A 17,244-nucleotide genomic window follows, 5' to 3' on the forward strand; every position below is an offset into this window, starting at 1 on the left:
CTTCACTCCATCCTGTGACGACCATATAACATTTTCAAATCTCAGACAAAGAATAGGGCTAAGTATTCTTCCTTCGCTAGGAACAGCAACGGCATTAAATGCATTGAATAAGATAGGGTGTTGGGCAAGTAAACAGATAAACCTTACAACTGAAATCCTATCTAGCTTGCTTACTGATGCTGATAGCATTCGGCATGCTATGTTGCAAAATCGAGCGGCTATTGACTTTTTGCTGTTAGCTCAGGGTCATGGATGTGAAGATTTTGAAGGTATGTGTTGTATGAACGTTTCAGACCACTCATCATCCATTCATAAGCAGTTACGGGAGCTGAAGGATAACATGTCCAAATTAAAAGTGGTCAAAAATGGTTTCGATGATTGGTTAAGCTCATGGGGTATATCGGGATGGTTATCAGACTTACTAAAGCAAGGGCTCATGCTATTGTTGGTTATATTATTATTGATTATGGTAGCCTCATGTGTTCTCCGCAAAGTGACTGACATGATTGAAAATGCCATGCATAAGGTCTGGCTGGCTCAAGAAGAAAAAGGGGGTATTGTAGGAATGTGTCTGAGAGAAAATGGTCACGTGAGCCAGCCTCCCTACTAGGAGAGATTAGATTAAGGGCAAAACAGGTGGTAGAAGATGGAATTAGTACATGGGAAAAACGGGAACTGAGAAGGTAGAAAACATGTTGTGCTAATGACTAAGTAATTTACTATGTGAATTCTTGTAACCAATCTGATCTGTGAATGAACTGCATGGACAGCACGTGAACAGAGACTGTAAGCCAATCATATAGCTGCCGCTAGCGCGTGCTCTTATTACCTCTCTCTATACACTCTGTGAAAACTTGAATAAAGGGAGAACGATCATACTCCTATTAAGACTCCATCGTTACTCCGGGTCCGTCTCCCACTCCAACAAGCCTCCACAATTTCCATACGTCTGGACATTGCTCCCACGCCTAAAGAGCCAGGAGGGAAAACTGTGGCTTCTTCTAAAGCTCTTTGGGAACCGCTTGCATGGCCCCAAACACCTTGGGGCTGCGGGCTTTCCTCCTGCCTTCAGCCTCAAATACACCCTTTCCCACTTGGCGCCGTGCCAGCCTATAAAATTTCCATATGTCTGGAGATTGCTCCCACTCACAAAGAGCCAGCAGGGAAAACTGAGTCTTGTTCTAAAGCTCTTTGGGAACTGCTTGCATGGCCCCACAGACCTTGTGGCTCCAGGTTTTCCTGCTGCCTTCAGCCTCAAAACCACACTTTCCCACTTGGCGCCGCACCAGCCTCTAGAATTTCCATATGTCTGGAGGTTGTTACCACACCCAAAGAGCCAGGAAAGGCAACTGTGGCTTCTTCTAAAACTCTCTGGGAACCGGCTATATGGCCCCACAGACATTGGGGCTACGGGATTTCTTGTTGCCTTCAGCCTCAAAACCACCCTTTCCCGCTTGGCGCCGCAATATCCTCCAAAATTTCTATCTCTCTGGAGATTGCTGCCACGCCTAAAGAGCCAGCAGGGAAAACTGTGACTTGTTCTAAATCTCTTTCTCGGAACCGCTTGCATGGACCCACAGACCTTATGGCTGCGGGCTTTCTTGTTGCCTTCAGCCTAAAAACCACCCTTTCCCACTTCGCGTCACGCCAGACTCAAAAATCGCCATGTGTCTGGAGATTGCTTCCACGCCCAAAGATCCAGCAGGGAAAAATGTGCCTTATTCTAAACCTCTTAGGGAACCGCTTGCATGGCCCCACAGACCTTGTGGCACAAGGCTTTCCTGTTGCCTTCAGCCTCAAAAAACCACGTTACCACTTGGCGCCGCGCCAGCCTCTGTAGGAATGTGTCTGAGAGAAAGTGGTCATGTGAGCCAGCCTCCCTACTAGGAGAGATTAGATTAAGGGCAAAACAGGTGGTAGAAGATGGAATTAGTACATGGGAAAAACGGGAACTGAGAAGGTAGAAAACATGTTGTGCTAATGACGAAGTAATTTACTATGTGAATTCTTGTAACCAATCTGATCTGTGAATGAACTGCATGGACAGCACGTGAACAGAGACTGTAAGCCAATCATATAGCTGCCGCTAGCGCGTGCTCTTATTGCCTGTCTCTATATACTCTGTGAAAACTTGAATAAAGGGAGAACGATCATACTCATATTGAGACTCCATCGTTACTCCGGGTCCGTCTCCTACTCCAACATCTGGTAGCAGAGGATGGTTCAGCGCGACTGAGTTCTCCGAGACTGCGGTAAGCAGCTAGAGGAGGGGAGTGGGAAACTTCGGCTGGGAGACGTGCTGCTTAGGCGCATCAGCGGAAGCAGACAACGGCATGAGGTCGTTCCTCACCTCCCAGGCGCAGCTATGGAAACAGAAGCTGCGGCCACACTACTCACTGGGTTCCTCTCTAAGAGAGGGATTGAAACACCAGCGCAACTGTTGCTCAAACTGATTAAGCCGGGGCAGGAGATGGGGCAACAAGTAACAAAAGAAGAAGGGGCTATATTAAGACTTCTCCTGCATATCCTCTCTAAGAGAAGGGTGAAATATGATGAGCGTATGCTCCGAAGGTTGTTAACCTGGTGCAGAGAGAACGGATTCGCACCAGAGCCCCAGACAGCTTTTAAACCAGAAATATGGGAGGCTGTTGGGAAAAAACTGTGGGAAGTGATAAGTAATGGAGACAAAGAGGCATCACCGTTGGCGACGACCTAGCGGTTGGTGTTATCGACCTTACAAGATATGAAGGCGGAGGGAGCCACAGCAGCCAGGGCTTTTGCAGCATTACAACCCACGGGAGGGGGATCGAACAGGCCAGGTCCGAAGGTCTGGGACGATCCCCTGCTGATCCCCTCTGCTCCACCTGAGGCCGAGGGAGGAGGCAGAATGTCAGCAGAGAAGGACAGAGCCGGAGCTGTTGGCTCCTGACATTGCCCGCCTCGCCCCCTCCCCTCCCCAGTCATCTCCCTGAGATAAAAGTGCTGGTTTTGTATGTCTGCTGTGTAAGTGTGTGTGGGCGCCAGCTTACACCTGCTGATCAGCATGTGTGCTACTGTTTGCTTTTTGTTGTGTGCAGTGTCGTTAGGTGACTCCACTTGAGCAGGTGTTCTGCCCGGTGTGGTACTGTTCTCGTATGCATCTAGGGCTGACGCTCCGTGAAGTGAAGTAGTTTGTGTATACACAATGTTTAGACGTAAGGCGAGCGCGTAAGGCGAGCGCGCCTCAGGTAGATACACCAGGATGGGCTGTAGAACCGATGGAAGTCCTGGAATATTGGGGGAGTTTTCACCAGCCGACACGTTTACACTCTCGGAAACGGCTCGCCCGTGCAGGGCGTATCGCTGGTTGTTTGTTGTTTGTCTATAAGGTCATGGTTGATTGGGAAAAGGAGTTGAACCAAAGTCTGTAGGATGCTCTGTAGGAAAATGAGAAACTTAAGGAAAAATGAGAAACTGAGCTCTTGTTGCAAAGGCAGACTTTTATGTCAGTCATAAGTGATGGAAAAAAAAAGAAAAGAAAAAAAGAAAAAGAAAAAAGAAAAAAGAAAAAAGAAAAAAGAGAAAAAAGAAAAAAAGAAAAAAGAAAAAACAAAAAGAAAAAAAAGGAGTAAAAAAAGAAAAGAAACCAACCAGGAACAATTAGATGGGAAATGTGCCACATTCGCACAAAAGTATGCCATACGCATTACGAGAAAGCATCAGAAAAAGAGAAACAGGACACCTGATTCAAAGCAGTACCATAGAGAGATGTTTTTGGTTTTTTCCTATATGTGTATATGTTATTGCATGCCTTAGTAGATTGCTCTCTGTTATACCCTGCGAGACTAAAATGAACCCAGCAGAAGCGGTCTCTTGAGCAAGGGGGTGGAATATGGGAAAGCAACGGAAGATCACCGAGGAGGACTGTAAATACACTCAAGGGACTCGCACCTGGGTGCTGGAAAACACATATATCACACCAATTGTTATTCAGTCTCGGGTGCTGGCAAGAAAAACATTTGGATGACATAAGCCTGTAATGGACTCACAGACACCTTATCTAGCTGCTTGAGAACCTTGGCCTGTTGTGGAAGATCAAAGCACAGTACCAGCAAGAACAGGGAGGCCGCATGCGCTCTAGCTAACTAGGACTCTTTTGCTGCCAAGGATTCGTGATAACAAGGGCTCTCTTGCTGCCAAGGATAAGTTTAACAATGCTACTAGTACCGCTATTTCTGAGTTATTGCTAGATGTAGATAGTATTCGATATGCGATGTTGCAAAACAGAACTGCTACTGATTTTTTGCTTTCAGCTCACAGACATGGTTGTCAAGATTTTAAAGGACTGTATTGTATGAATGTAAGTGACCACTCCAAATCCATCCATGCCCAGTTGCAGGAACTGCTCCGACCGAACCAGCAACTTGTGGAGACCACTTTTGAAAATCTTTTTGCTGGATGGACTTGGGGGTGGGGTTGGTTGAAGCAAATTCTACTCATCGCCTGTGTGGAAGGAATTTGTCTGTTATGTTTAGTATGCTGTTTGCTGTTTTTAATAAGCATTATACGATCAGCTGTAGATGCCGCTTTGCATCGTACCCTTGTACGAGTTGTAGAATATGTTGCTCTAAAAACTATGTGTGTATCCATGAGAACCTGACCTTCACAGAAGAAGATAACAGGAAGGGATTACAACAATGGCATCACGTATCAGGCAGCCGCTGTCAGCAGAGCTGGATCATGAGTTTGGTGAGACTTGCTGCATGTGCTGGCCATGCGTGCAGCGACTCTGGCCTGTACTTTTCTACTCAATCCAGTGCAGGAGAGTTTGGTGGGACTCGCTGCGTGCGCTGGCCATGCCTGCAGCGACTCTAGCCTGTACTTCTCCACTCAATCCAGTGCAGGATATAAGGGGGCTGTCTCGGGTCAGAGAGGGCTAGAGAGACATGAGTGAGGGGGAGAGAGACATGAGCGCACTTTGAAGATACAGGGGATGCCCTGAAGCAGTGTCTGCCCCCGCCCCGCCCCCCCGCCATAAGTTCTATGTTCATTAACCCCAACAGCTCCGAAGGCATTACAGCATGTTGCAAGATAAGATATAGTCTACTACTGCTGCAAGACGCATTGAACACCTTCCTACAAGAATTTCAACTTTATGCCCTGATAGGACAGTGGGATGATGCACTCGCAAAGAGCCTGACTGCATTAGAGTGGGTATTTTTGCCACATGCCTTTTCAAAACCAGTAACTATGATGATTGAAATGTTACCGCGATTGTTTTTCCAGGGTCGTTTGTGCTGTCAGCAGCTTTCTGGAATGCATCCAAGCCACATACATGTCCCCATCAAAAAGGATGACCTTGACCCTTGGTTATCACAATTTGACATGTCGTTGCAAAAAGAAAAAATAGTCGTCCTTTACATGATCAGCTAAAAGCTCAAATACTAAAGATTCAAGACTTAATGAACCACAATGTATTTGAACTATTACAAAAGGATTTCTTGTGGGTAAATCCAAAGAAATTGGCTTTCTGGGTTAAATTTAGGAATCTGGGTATTTATTGCCTTAGCAGGGTTCTTTTTGATTCTGTTTTTAATTGTGTTTATTATATAACCCGCTAAGAGCGTCACAACAAGTAGAAGCACAAGTCATGGCGACCTTGTTAATAAATGGTCTGGCGTTAAACAAAAAAGGGGGAGATGTGGCAGATCTACGAGCAGAGGCCTGCATACGGCCAAAGATACAGTGAGCAGAGCAGAGAGTAACCACAGAGCCAAGAGAACAGTTCATACCTTCACTCCATCCTGTGACGACCATATAACACTTTCAAATCTCAGACAAAGAATAGGGCTAAGTATTCTTCCTTCGCTAGGAACAGCAACGGCATTAAATGCATTGAATAAGATAGGGTGTTGGGCAAGTAAACAGATAAACCTTACAACTGAAATCCTATCTAGCTTGCTTACTGATGCTGATAGCATTCGGCATGCTACGTTGCAAAATCGAGCGGCTATTGACTTTTTGCTGTTAGCTCAGGGTCATGGATGTGAAGATTTTGAAGGTATGTGTTGTATGAACGTTTCAGACCACTCATCATCCATTCATAAGCAGTTACGGGAGCTGAAGGATAACATGTCCAAATTAAAAGTGGTCAAAAATGGTTTCGATGATTGGTTAAGCTCATGGGGTATATCGGGATGGTTATCAGACTTACTAAAGCAAGGGCTCATGCTATTGTTGGTTATATTATTATTGATTATGGTAGCCTCATGTGTTCTCCGCAAAGTGACTGACATGATTGAAAATGCCATGCATAAGGTCTGGCTGGCTCAAGAAGAAAAAGGGGGTATTGTAGGAATGTGTCTGAGAGAAAATGGTCACGTGAGCCAGCCTCCCTACTAGGAGAGATTAGATTAAGGGCAAAACAGGTGGTAGAAGATGGAATTAGTACATGGGAAAAACGGGAACTGAGAAGGTAGAAAACATGTTGTGCTAATGACGAAGTAATTTACTATGTGAATTCTTGTAACCAATCTGATCTGTGAATGAACTGCATGGACAGCGCGTGAACAGAGACTGTAAGCCAATCATATAGCTGCCGCTAGCGCGTGCTCTTATTACCTCTCTCTATACACTCTGTGAAAACTTGAATAAAGGGAGAACGATCGTACTCCTATTAAGACTCCATCGTTACTCCGGGTCCGTCTCCCACTCCAACAAGCCTCCACAATTTCCATACGTCTGGACATTGCTCCCACGCCTAAAGAGCCAGGAGGGAAAACTGTGGCTTCTTCTAAAGCTCTTTGGGAACCGCTTGCATGGCCCCAAACACCTTGGGGCTGCGGGCTTTCCTCCTGCCTTCAGCCTCAAATACACCCTTTCCCACTTGGCGCCGTGCCAGCCTATAAAATTTCCATATGTCTGGAGATTGCTCCCACTCACAAAGAGCCAGCAGGGAAAACTGAGTCTTGTTCTAAAGCTCTTTGGGAACTGCTTGCATGGCCCCACAGACCTTGTGGCTCCAGGTTTTCCTGCTGCCTTCAGCCTGAAAACCACACTTTCCCACTTGGCGCCGCACCAGCCTCTAGAATTTCCATATGTCTGGAGGTTGTTACCACACCCAAAGAGCCAGGAAAGACAACTGTGGCTTCTTCTAAAACTCTCTGGGAACCGGCTATATGGCCCCACAGACATTGGGGCTACGGGATTTCTTGTTGCCTTCAGCCTCAAAACCACCCTTTCCCGCTTGGCGCCGCAATATCCTCCAAAATTTCTATCTCTCTGGAGATTGCTGCCACGCCTAAAGAGCCAGCAGGGAAAACTGTGACTTGTTCTAAATCTCTTTCTCGGAACCGCTTGCATGGACCCACAGACCTTATGGCTGCGGGCTTTCTTGTTGCCTTCAGCCTAAAAACCACCCTTTCCCACTTCGCGTCACGCCAGACTCAAAAATCGCCATGTGTCTGGAGATTGCTTCCACGCCCAAAGATCCAGCAGGGAAAAATGTGCCTTATTCTAAACCTCTTAGGGAACCGCTTGCATGGCCCCACAGACCTTGTGGCACAAGGCTTTCCTGTTGCCTTCAGCCTCAAAAAACCACGTTACCACTTGGCGCCGCGCCAGCCTCTGTAGGAATGTGTCTGAGAGAAAGTGGTCATGTGAGCCAGCCTCCCTACTAGGAGAGATTAGATTAAGGGCAAAACAGGTGGTAGAAGATGGAATTAGTACATGGGAAAAACGGGAACTGAGAAGGTAGAAAACATGTTGTGCTAATGACGAAGTAATTTACTATGTGAATTCTTGTAACCAATCTGATCTGTGAATGAACTGCATGGACAGCACGTGAACAGAGACTGTAAGCCAATCATATAGCTGCCGCTAGCGCGTGCTCTTATTGCCTGTCTCTATATACTCTGTGAAAACTTGAATAAAGGGAGAACGATCATACTCATATTGAGACTCCATCGTTACTCCGGGTCCGTCTCCTACTCCAACATCTGGTAGCAGAGGATGGTTCAGCGCGACTGAGTTCTCCGAGACTGCGGTAAGCAGCTAGAGGAGGGGAGTGGGAAACTTCGGCTGGGAGACGTGCTGCTTAGGCGCATCAGCGGAAGCAGACAACGGCATGAGGTCGTTCCTCACCTCCCAGGCGCAGCTATGGAAACAGAAGCTGCGGCCACACTACTCACTGGGTTCCTCTCTAAGAGAGGGATTGAAACACCAGCGAAACTGTTGCTCAAACTGATTAAGCCGGGGCAGGAGATGGGGCAACAAGTACCAAAAGAAGAAGGGGCTATATTAAGACTTCTCCTGCATATCCTCTCTAAGAGAAGGGTGAAATATGATGAGCGTATGCTCCGAAGGTTGTTAACCTGGTGCAGAGAGAACGGATTCGCACCAGAGCCCCAGACAGCTTTTAAACCAGAAATATGGGAGGCTGTTGGGAAAAAACTGTGGGAAGTGATAAGTAATGGAGACAAAGAGGCATCACCGTTGGCGATGACCTAGCGGCTGGTGTTATCGACCTTACAAGATATGAAGGCGGAGCGAGCCACAGCAGCCAGGGCTTTTGCAGCATTACAACCCACGGGAGGGGGATCGAACAGGCCAGGTCCGAAGGTCTGGGACGATCCCCTGCTGATCCCCTCTGCTCCACCTGAGGCCGAGGGAGGAGGCAGAATGTCAGCAGAGAAGGACAGAGCCGGAGCTGTTGGCTCCTGACATTGCCCGCCTCGCCCCCTCCCCTCCCCAGTCATCTCCCTGAGATAAAAGTGCTGGTTTTGTATGTCTGCTGTGGAAGTGTGTGTGGGCGCCAGCTTACACCTGCTGATCAGCATGTGTGCTACTGTTTGCTTTTTGTTGTGTGCAGTGTCGTTAGGTGACTCCACTTGAGCAGGTGTTCTGCCCGGTGTGGTACTGTTCTCGTATGCATCTAGGGCTGACGCTCCGTGAAGTGAAGAAGTTTGTGTATACACAATGTTTAGACGTAAGGCGAGCGCGTAAGGCGAGTGCGCCTCAGGTAGATACACCAGGATGGGCTGTAGAACCGATGGAAGTCCTGGAATATTGGGGGAGTTTTCACCAGCCGACACGTTTACACTCTCGGAAACGGCTCGCCCGTGCAGGGCGTATCACTGGTTCTTTGTTGTTTGTCTATAAGGTCATGGTTGATTGGGAAAAGGAGTTGAGCCAAAGTCTATAGGATGCTCTGTAGGAAAATGAGAAACTGAGCTCTTGTTGCAAAGGCAGACTTTTATGTCAGTCATAAGTGATGGAAAAAAAAAGAAAAGAAAAAAAGAAAAAGAAAAAAGAAAAAAGAAAAAAGAAAAAAAAAAGAAAAAAAGGAGTAAAAAAAGAAAAGAAACCAACCAGGAACAATTAGATGGGAAATGTGCCGCGTTCGCACAAAAGTATGCCATACGCATTACGAGAAAGCATCAGAAAAAGAGAAACAGGACACCTGATTCAAAGCAGTACCATAGAGAGATGTTTTTGGTTTTTTCCTATATGTGTATATGTTATTGCATGCCTTAGTAGATTGCTCTCTGTTATACCCTGCGAGACTAAAATGAACCCAGCAGAAGCGGTCTCTTGAGCAAGGGGGTGGAATATGGGAAAGCAACGGAAGATCACCGAGGAGGACTGTAAATACACTCAAGGGACTCGCACCTGGGTGCTGGAAAACACATATATCACACCAATTGTTATTCAGTCTCGGGTGCTGGCAAGAAAAACATTTGGATGACATAAGCCTGTAATGGACTCACAGACACCTTATCTAGCTGCTTGAGAACCTTGGCCTGTTGTGGAAGATCAAAGCACAGTACCAGCAAGAACAGGGAGGCCGCATGCGCTCTAGCTAACTAGGACTCTTTTGCTGCCAAGGATTCGTGATAACAAGGGCTCTCTTGCTGCCAAGGATAAGTTTAACAATGCTACTAGTACCGCTATTTCTGAGTTATTGCTAGATGTAGATAGTATTCGATATGCGATGTTGCAAAACAGAACTGCTACTGATTTTTTGCTTTCAGCTCACAGACATGGTTGTCAAGATTTTAAAGGACTGTATTGTATGAATCTAAGTGACCACTCCAAATCCATCCATGCCCAGTTGCAGGAACTGCTCCGACCGAACCAGCAACTTGTGGAGACCACTTTTGAAAATCTTTTTGCTGGATGGACTTGGGGGTGAGGTTGGTTGAAGCAAATTCTACTCATCGCCTGTGTGGAAGGAATTTGTCTGTTATGTTTAGTATGCTGTTTGCTGTTTTTAATAAGCATTATACGATCAGCTGTAGATGCCGCTTTGCATCGTACCCTTGTACGAGTTGTAGAATATGTTGCTCTAAAAACTATGTGTGTATCCATGAGAACCTGACCTTCACAGAAGAAGATAACAGGAAGGGATTACAACAATGGAGTCACGTATCAGGCAGCCGCTGTCAGCAGAGCTGGATCATGAGTTTGGTGAGACTTGCTGCATGTGCTGGCCACGCGTGCAGCGACTCTGGCCTGTACTTTTCTACTCAATCCAGTGCAGGAGAGTTTGGTGGGACTCGCTGCGTGCGCTGGCCATGCATGCAGCGACTCTAGCCTGTACTTCTCCACTCAATCCAGTGCAGGATATAAGGGGGCTGTCTCGGGTCAGAGAGGGCTAGAGAGACATGAGTGAGGGGGAGAGAGACATGAGCGCACTTTGAAGATACAGGGGATGCCCTGAAGCAGTGTCTGCCCCCGCCCCGCCCCCCCGCCATAAGTTCTATGTTCATTAACCCCAACAGCTCCGAAGGCATTACAGCATGTTGCAAGATAAGATATAGTCTACTACTGCTGCAAGACGCATTGAACACCTTCCTACAAGAATTTCAACTTTATGCCCTGATAGGACAGTGGGATGATGCACTCGCAAAGAGCCTGACTGCATTAGAGTGGGTATTTTTGCCACATGCCTTTTCAAAACCAGTAACTATGATGATTGAAATGTTACCGCGATTGTTTTTCCAGGGTCGTTTGTGCTGTCAGCAGCTTTCTGGAATGCATCCAAGCCACATACATGTCCCCATCAAAAAGGATGACCTTGACCCTTGGTTATCACAATTTGACATGTCGTTGCAAAAAGAAAAAATAGTCGTCCTTTACATGATCAGCTAAAAGCTCAAATACTAAAGATTCAAGACTTAATGAACCACAATGTATTTGAACTATTACAAAAGGATTTCTCGTGGGTAAATCCAAAGAAATTGGCTTTCTGGGCTAAATTTAGCAATCTGGGTATTTATTGCCTTAGCAGGGTTCTTTTTGATTCTGTTTCTAATTGTGTTTAGTCTATAACCCGCTAAGAGCGTCACAACAAGTAGAAGCACAAGTCATGGCGACCTTGTTAATAAATGGTCTGGCGTTAAACAAAAAAGGGGGAGATGTGGCAGATCTACGAGCAGAGGCCTGCATACGGCCAAAGATACAGTGAGCAGAGCAGAGAGTAACCACAGAGCCAAGAGAACAGTTCATACCTTCACTCCATCCTGTGACGACCATATAACATTTTCAAATCTCAGACAAAGAATAGGGCTAAGTATTCTTCCTTCGCTAGGAACAGCAACGGCATTAAATGCATTGAATAAGATAGGGTGTTGGGCAAGTAAACAGATAAACCTTACAACTGAAATCCTATCTAGCTTGCTTACTGATGCTGATAGCATTCGGCATGCTATGTTGCAAAATCGAGCGGCTATTGACTTTTTGCTGTTAGCTCAGGGTCATGGATGTGAAGATTTTGAAGGTATGTGTTGTATGAACGTTTCAGACCACTCATCATCCATTCATAAGCAGTTACGGGAGCTGAAGGATAACATGTCCAAATTAAAAGTGGTCAAAAATGGTTTCGATGATTGGTTAAGCTCATGGGGTATATCGGGATGGTTATCAGACTTACTAAAGCAAGGGCTCATGCTATTGTTGGTTATATTATTATTGATTATGGTAGCCTCATGTGTTCTCCGCAAAGTGACTGACATGATTGAAAATGCCATGCATAAGGTCTGGCTGGCTCAAGAAGAAAAAGGGGGTATTGTAGGAATGTGTCTGAGAGAAAATGGTCACGTGAGCCAGCCTCCCTACTAGGAGAGATTAGATTAAGGGCAAAACAGGTGGTAGAAGATGGAATTAGTACATGGGAAAAACGGGAACTGAGAAGGTAGAAAACATGTTGTGCTAATGACTAAGTAATTTACTATGTGAATTCTTGTAACCAATCTGATCTGTGAATGAACTGCATGGACAGCACGTGAACAGAGACTGTAAGCCAATCATATAGCTGCCGCTAGCGCGTGCTCTTATTACCTCTCTCTATACACTCTGTGAAAACTTGAATAAAGGGAGAACGATCATACTCCTATTAAGACTCCATCGTTACTCCGGGTCCGTCTCCCACTCCAACAAGCCTCCACAATTTCCATACGTCTGGACATTGCTCCCACGCCTAAAGAGCCAGGAGGGAAAACTGTGGCTTCTTCTAAAGCTCTTTGGGAACCGCTTGCATGGCCCCAAACACCTTGGGGCTGCGGGCTTTCCTCCTGCCTTCAGCCTCAAATACACCCTTTCCCACTTGGCGCCGTGCCAGCCTATAAAATTTCCATATGTCTGGAGATTGCTCCCACTCACAAAGAGCCAGCAGGGAAAACTGAGTCTTGTTCTAAAGCTCTTTGGGAACTGCTTGCATGGCCCCACAGACCTTGTGGCTCCAGGTTTTCCTGCTGCCTTCAGCCTCAAAACCACACTTTCCCACTTGGCGCCGCACCAGCCTCTAGAATTTCCATATGTCTGGAGGTTGTTACCACACCCAAAGAGCCAGGAAAGGCAACTGTGGCTTCTTCTAAAACTCTCTGGGAACCGGCTATATGGCCCCACAGACATTGGGGCTACGGGATTTCTTGTTGCCTTCAGCCTCAAAACCACCCTTTCCCGCTTGGCGCCGCAATATCCTCCAAAATTTCTATCTCTCTGGAGATTGCTGCCACGCCTAAAGAGCCAGCAGGGAAAACTGTGACTTGTTCTAAATCTCTTTCTCGGAACCGCTTGCATGGACCCACAGACCTTATGGCTGCGGGCTTTCTTGTTGCCTTCAGCCTAAAAACCACCCTTTCCCACTTCGCGTCACGCCAGACTCAAAAATCGCCATGTGTCTGGAGATTGCTTCCACGCCCAAAGATCCAGCAGGGAAAAATGTGCCTTATTCTAAACCTCTTAGGGAACCGCTTGCATGGCCCCACAGACCTTGTGGCACAAGGCTTTCCTGTTGCCTTCAGCCTCAAAAAACCACGTTACCACTTGGCGCCGCGCCAGCCTCTGTAGGAATGTGTCTGAGAGAAAGTGGTCATGTGAGCCAGCCTCCCTACTAGGAGAGATTAGATTAAGGGCAAAACAGGTGGTAGAAGATGGAATTAGTACATGGGAAAAACGGGAACTGAGAAGGTAGAAAACATGTTGTGCTAATGACGAAGTAATTTACTATGTGAATTCTTGTAACCAATCTGATCTGTGAATGAACTGCATGGACAGCGCGTGAACAGAGACTGTAAGCCAATCATATAGCTGCCGCTAGCGCGTGCTCTTATTGCCTGTCTCTATATACTCTGTGAAAACTTGAATAAAGGGAGAACGATCATACTCATATTGAGACTCCATCGTTACTCCGGGTCCGTCTCCTACTCCAACATCTGGTAGCAGAGGATGGTTCAGCGCGACTGAGTTCTCCGAGACTGCGGTAAGCAGCTAGAGGAGGGGAGTGGGAAACTTCGGCTGGGAGACGTGCTGCTTAGGCGCATCAGCGGAAGCAGACAACGGCATGAGGTCGTTCCTCACCTCCCAGGCGCAGCTATGGAAACAGAAGCTGCGGCCACACTACTCACTGGGTTCCTCTCTAAGAGAGGGATTGAAACACCAGCGAAACTGTTGCTCAAACTGATTAAGCCGGGGCAGGAGATGGGGCAACAAGTAACAAAAGAAGAAGGGGCTATATTAAGACTTCTCCTGCATATCCTCTCTAAGAGAAGGGTGAAATATGATGAGCGTATGCTCCGAAGGTTGTTAACCTGGTGCAGAGAGAACGGATTCGCACCAGAGCCCCAGACAGCTTTTAAACCAGAAATATGGGAGGCTGTTGGGAAAAAACTGTGGGAAGTGATAAGTAATGGAGACAAAGAGGCATCACCGTTGGCGACGACCTAGCGGTTGGTGTTATCGACCTTACAAGATATGAAGGCGGAGCGAGCCACAGCAGCCAGGGCTTTTGCAGCATTACAACCCACGGGAGGGGGATCGAACAGGCCAGGTCCGAAGGTCTGGGACGATCCCCTGCTGATCCCCTCTGCTCCACCTGAGGCCGAGGGAGGAGGCAGAATGTCAGCAGAGAAGGACAGAGCCGGAGCTGTTTGCTCCTGACATTGCCCGCCTCACCCCCTCCCCTCCCCAGTCATCTCCCTGAGATAAAAGTGCTGGTTTTGTATGTCTGCTGTGTAAGTGTGTGTGGGCGCCAGCTTACACCTGCTGATCAGCATGTGTGCTACTGTTTGCTTTTTGTTGTGTGCAGTGTCGTTAGGTGACTCCACTTGAGCAGGTGTTCTGCCCGGTGTGGTACTGTTCTCGTATGCATCTAGGGCTGACGCTCCGTGAAGTGAAGTAGTTTGTGTATACACAATGTTTAGACGTAAGGCGAGCGCGTAAGGCGAGCGCGCCTCAGGTAGATACACCAGGATGGGCTGTAGAACCGATGGAAGTCCTGGAATATTGGGGGAGTTTTCACCAGCCGACACGTTTACACTCTCGGAAACGGCTCGCCCGTGCAGGGCGTATCGCTGGTTGTTTGTTGTTTGTCTATAAGGTCATGGTTGATTGGGAAAAGGAGTTGAACCAAAGTCTGTAGGATGCTCTGTAGGAAAATGAGAAACTTAAGGAAAAATGAGAAACTGAGCTCTTGTTGCAAAGGCAGACTTTTATGTCAGTCATAAGTGATGGAAAAAAAAAGAAAAGAAAAAAAGAAAAAGAAAAAAGAAAAAAGAAAAAAGAAAAAAGAGAAAAAAGAAAAAAAGAAAAAAGAAAAAACAAAAAGAAAAAAAAGGAGTAAAAAAAGAAAAGAAACCAACCGGGAACAATTAGATGGGAAATGTGCCACATTCGCACAAAAGTATGCCATACGCATTACGAGAAAGCATCAGAAAAAGAGAAACAGGACACCTGATTCAAAGCAGTACCATAGAGAGATGTTTTTGGTTTTTTCCTATATGTGTATATGTTATTGCATGCCTTAGTAGATTGCTCTCTGTTATACCCTGCGAGACTAAAATGAACCCAGCAGAAGCGGTCTCTTGAGCAAGGGGGTGGAATATGGGAAAGCAACGGAAGATCACCGAGGAGGACTGTAAATACACTCAAGGGACTCGCACCTGGGTGCTGGAAAACACATATATCACACCAATTGTTATTCAGTCTCGGGTGCTGGCAAGAAAAACGTTTGGATGACATAAGCCTGTAATGGACTCACAGACACCTTATCTAGCTGCTTGAGAACCTTGGCCTGTTGTGGAAGATCAAAGCACAGTACCAGCAAGAACAGGGAGGCCGCATGCGCTCTAGCTAACTAGGACTCTTTTGCTGCCAAGGATTCGTGATAACAAGGGCTCTCTTGCTGCCAAGGATAAGTTTAACAATGCTACTAGTACCGCTATTTCTGAGTTATTGCTAGATGTAGATAGTATTCGATATGCGATGTTGCAAAACAGAACTGCTACTGATTTTTTGCTTTCAGCTCACAGACATGGTTGTCAAGATTTTAAAGGACTGTATTGTATGAATCTAAGTGACCACTCCAAATCCATCCATGCCCAGTTGCAGGAACTGCTCCGACCGAACCAGCAACTTGTGGAGACCACTTTTGAAAATCTTTTTGCTGGATGGACTTGGGGGTGGGGTTGGTTGAAGCAAATTCTACTCATCGCCTGTGTGGAAGGAATTTGTCTGTTATGTTTAGTATGCTGTTTGCTGTTTTTAATAAGCATTATACGATCAGCTGTAGATGCCGCTTTGCATCGTACCCTTGTACGAGTTGTAGAATATGTTGCTCTAAAAACTATGTGTGTATCCATGAGAACCTGACCTTCACAGAAGAAGATAACAGGAAGGGATTACAACAATGGAGTCACGTATCAGGCAGCCGCTGTCAGCAGAGCTGGATCATGAGTTTGGTGAGACTTGCTGCATGTGCTGGCCACGTGTGCAGCGACTCTGGCCTGTACTTTTCTACTCAATCCAGTGCAGGAGAGTTTGGTGGGACTCGCTGCGTGCGCTGGCCATGCCTGCAGCGACTCTAGCCTGTACTTCTCCACTCAATCCAGTGCAGGATATAAGGGGGCTGTCTCGGGTCAGAGAGGGCTAGAGAGACATGAGTGAGGGGGAGAGAGACATGAGCGCACTTTGAAGATACAGGGGATGCCCTGAAGCAGTGTCTGCCCCCGCCCCGCCCCCCCGCCATAAGTTCTATGTTCATTAACCCCAACAGCTCCGAAGGCATTACAGCATGTTGCAAGATAAGATATAGTCTACTACTGCTGCAAGACGCATTGAACACCTTCCTACAAGAATTTCAACTTTATGCCCTGATAGGACAGTGGGATGATGCACTCGCAAAGAGCCTGACTGCATTAGAGTGGGTATTTTTGCCACATGCCTTTTCAAAACCAGTAACTATGATGATTGAAATGTTACCGCGATTGTTTTTCCAGGGTCGTTTGTGCTGTCAGCAGCTTTCTGGAATGCATCCAAGCCACATACATGTCCCCATCAAAAAGGATGACCTTGACCCTTGGTTATCACAATTTGACATGTCGTTGCAAAAAGAAAAAATAGTCGTCCTTTACATGATCAGCTAAAAGCTCAAATACTAAAGATTCAAGACTTAATGAACCACAATGTATTTGAACTATTACAAAAGGATTTCTCGTGGGTAAATCCAAAGAAATTGGCTTTCTGGGCTAAATTTAGGAATCTGGGTATTTATTGCCTTAGCAGGGTTCTTTTTGATTCTGTTTTTAATTGTGTTTAGTCTATAACCCGCTAAGAGCGTCACAACAAGTAGAAGCACAAGTCATGGCGACCTTGTTAATAAATGGTCTGGCGTTAAACAAAAAAGGGGGAGATGTGGCAGATCTACGAGCAGAGGCCTGCATACGGCCAAAGATACAGTGAGCAGAGCAGAGAGTAACCACAGAGCCA

The sequence above is a fragment of the Larus michahellis genome, chromosome 2, assembly GCF_964199755.1.
Source record: "Larus michahellis chromosome 2, bLarMic1.1, whole genome shotgun sequence".
In the NCBI taxonomy this organism is placed as follows: Eukaryota; Metazoa; Chordata; class Aves; order Charadriiformes; family Laridae; genus Larus; species Larus michahellis.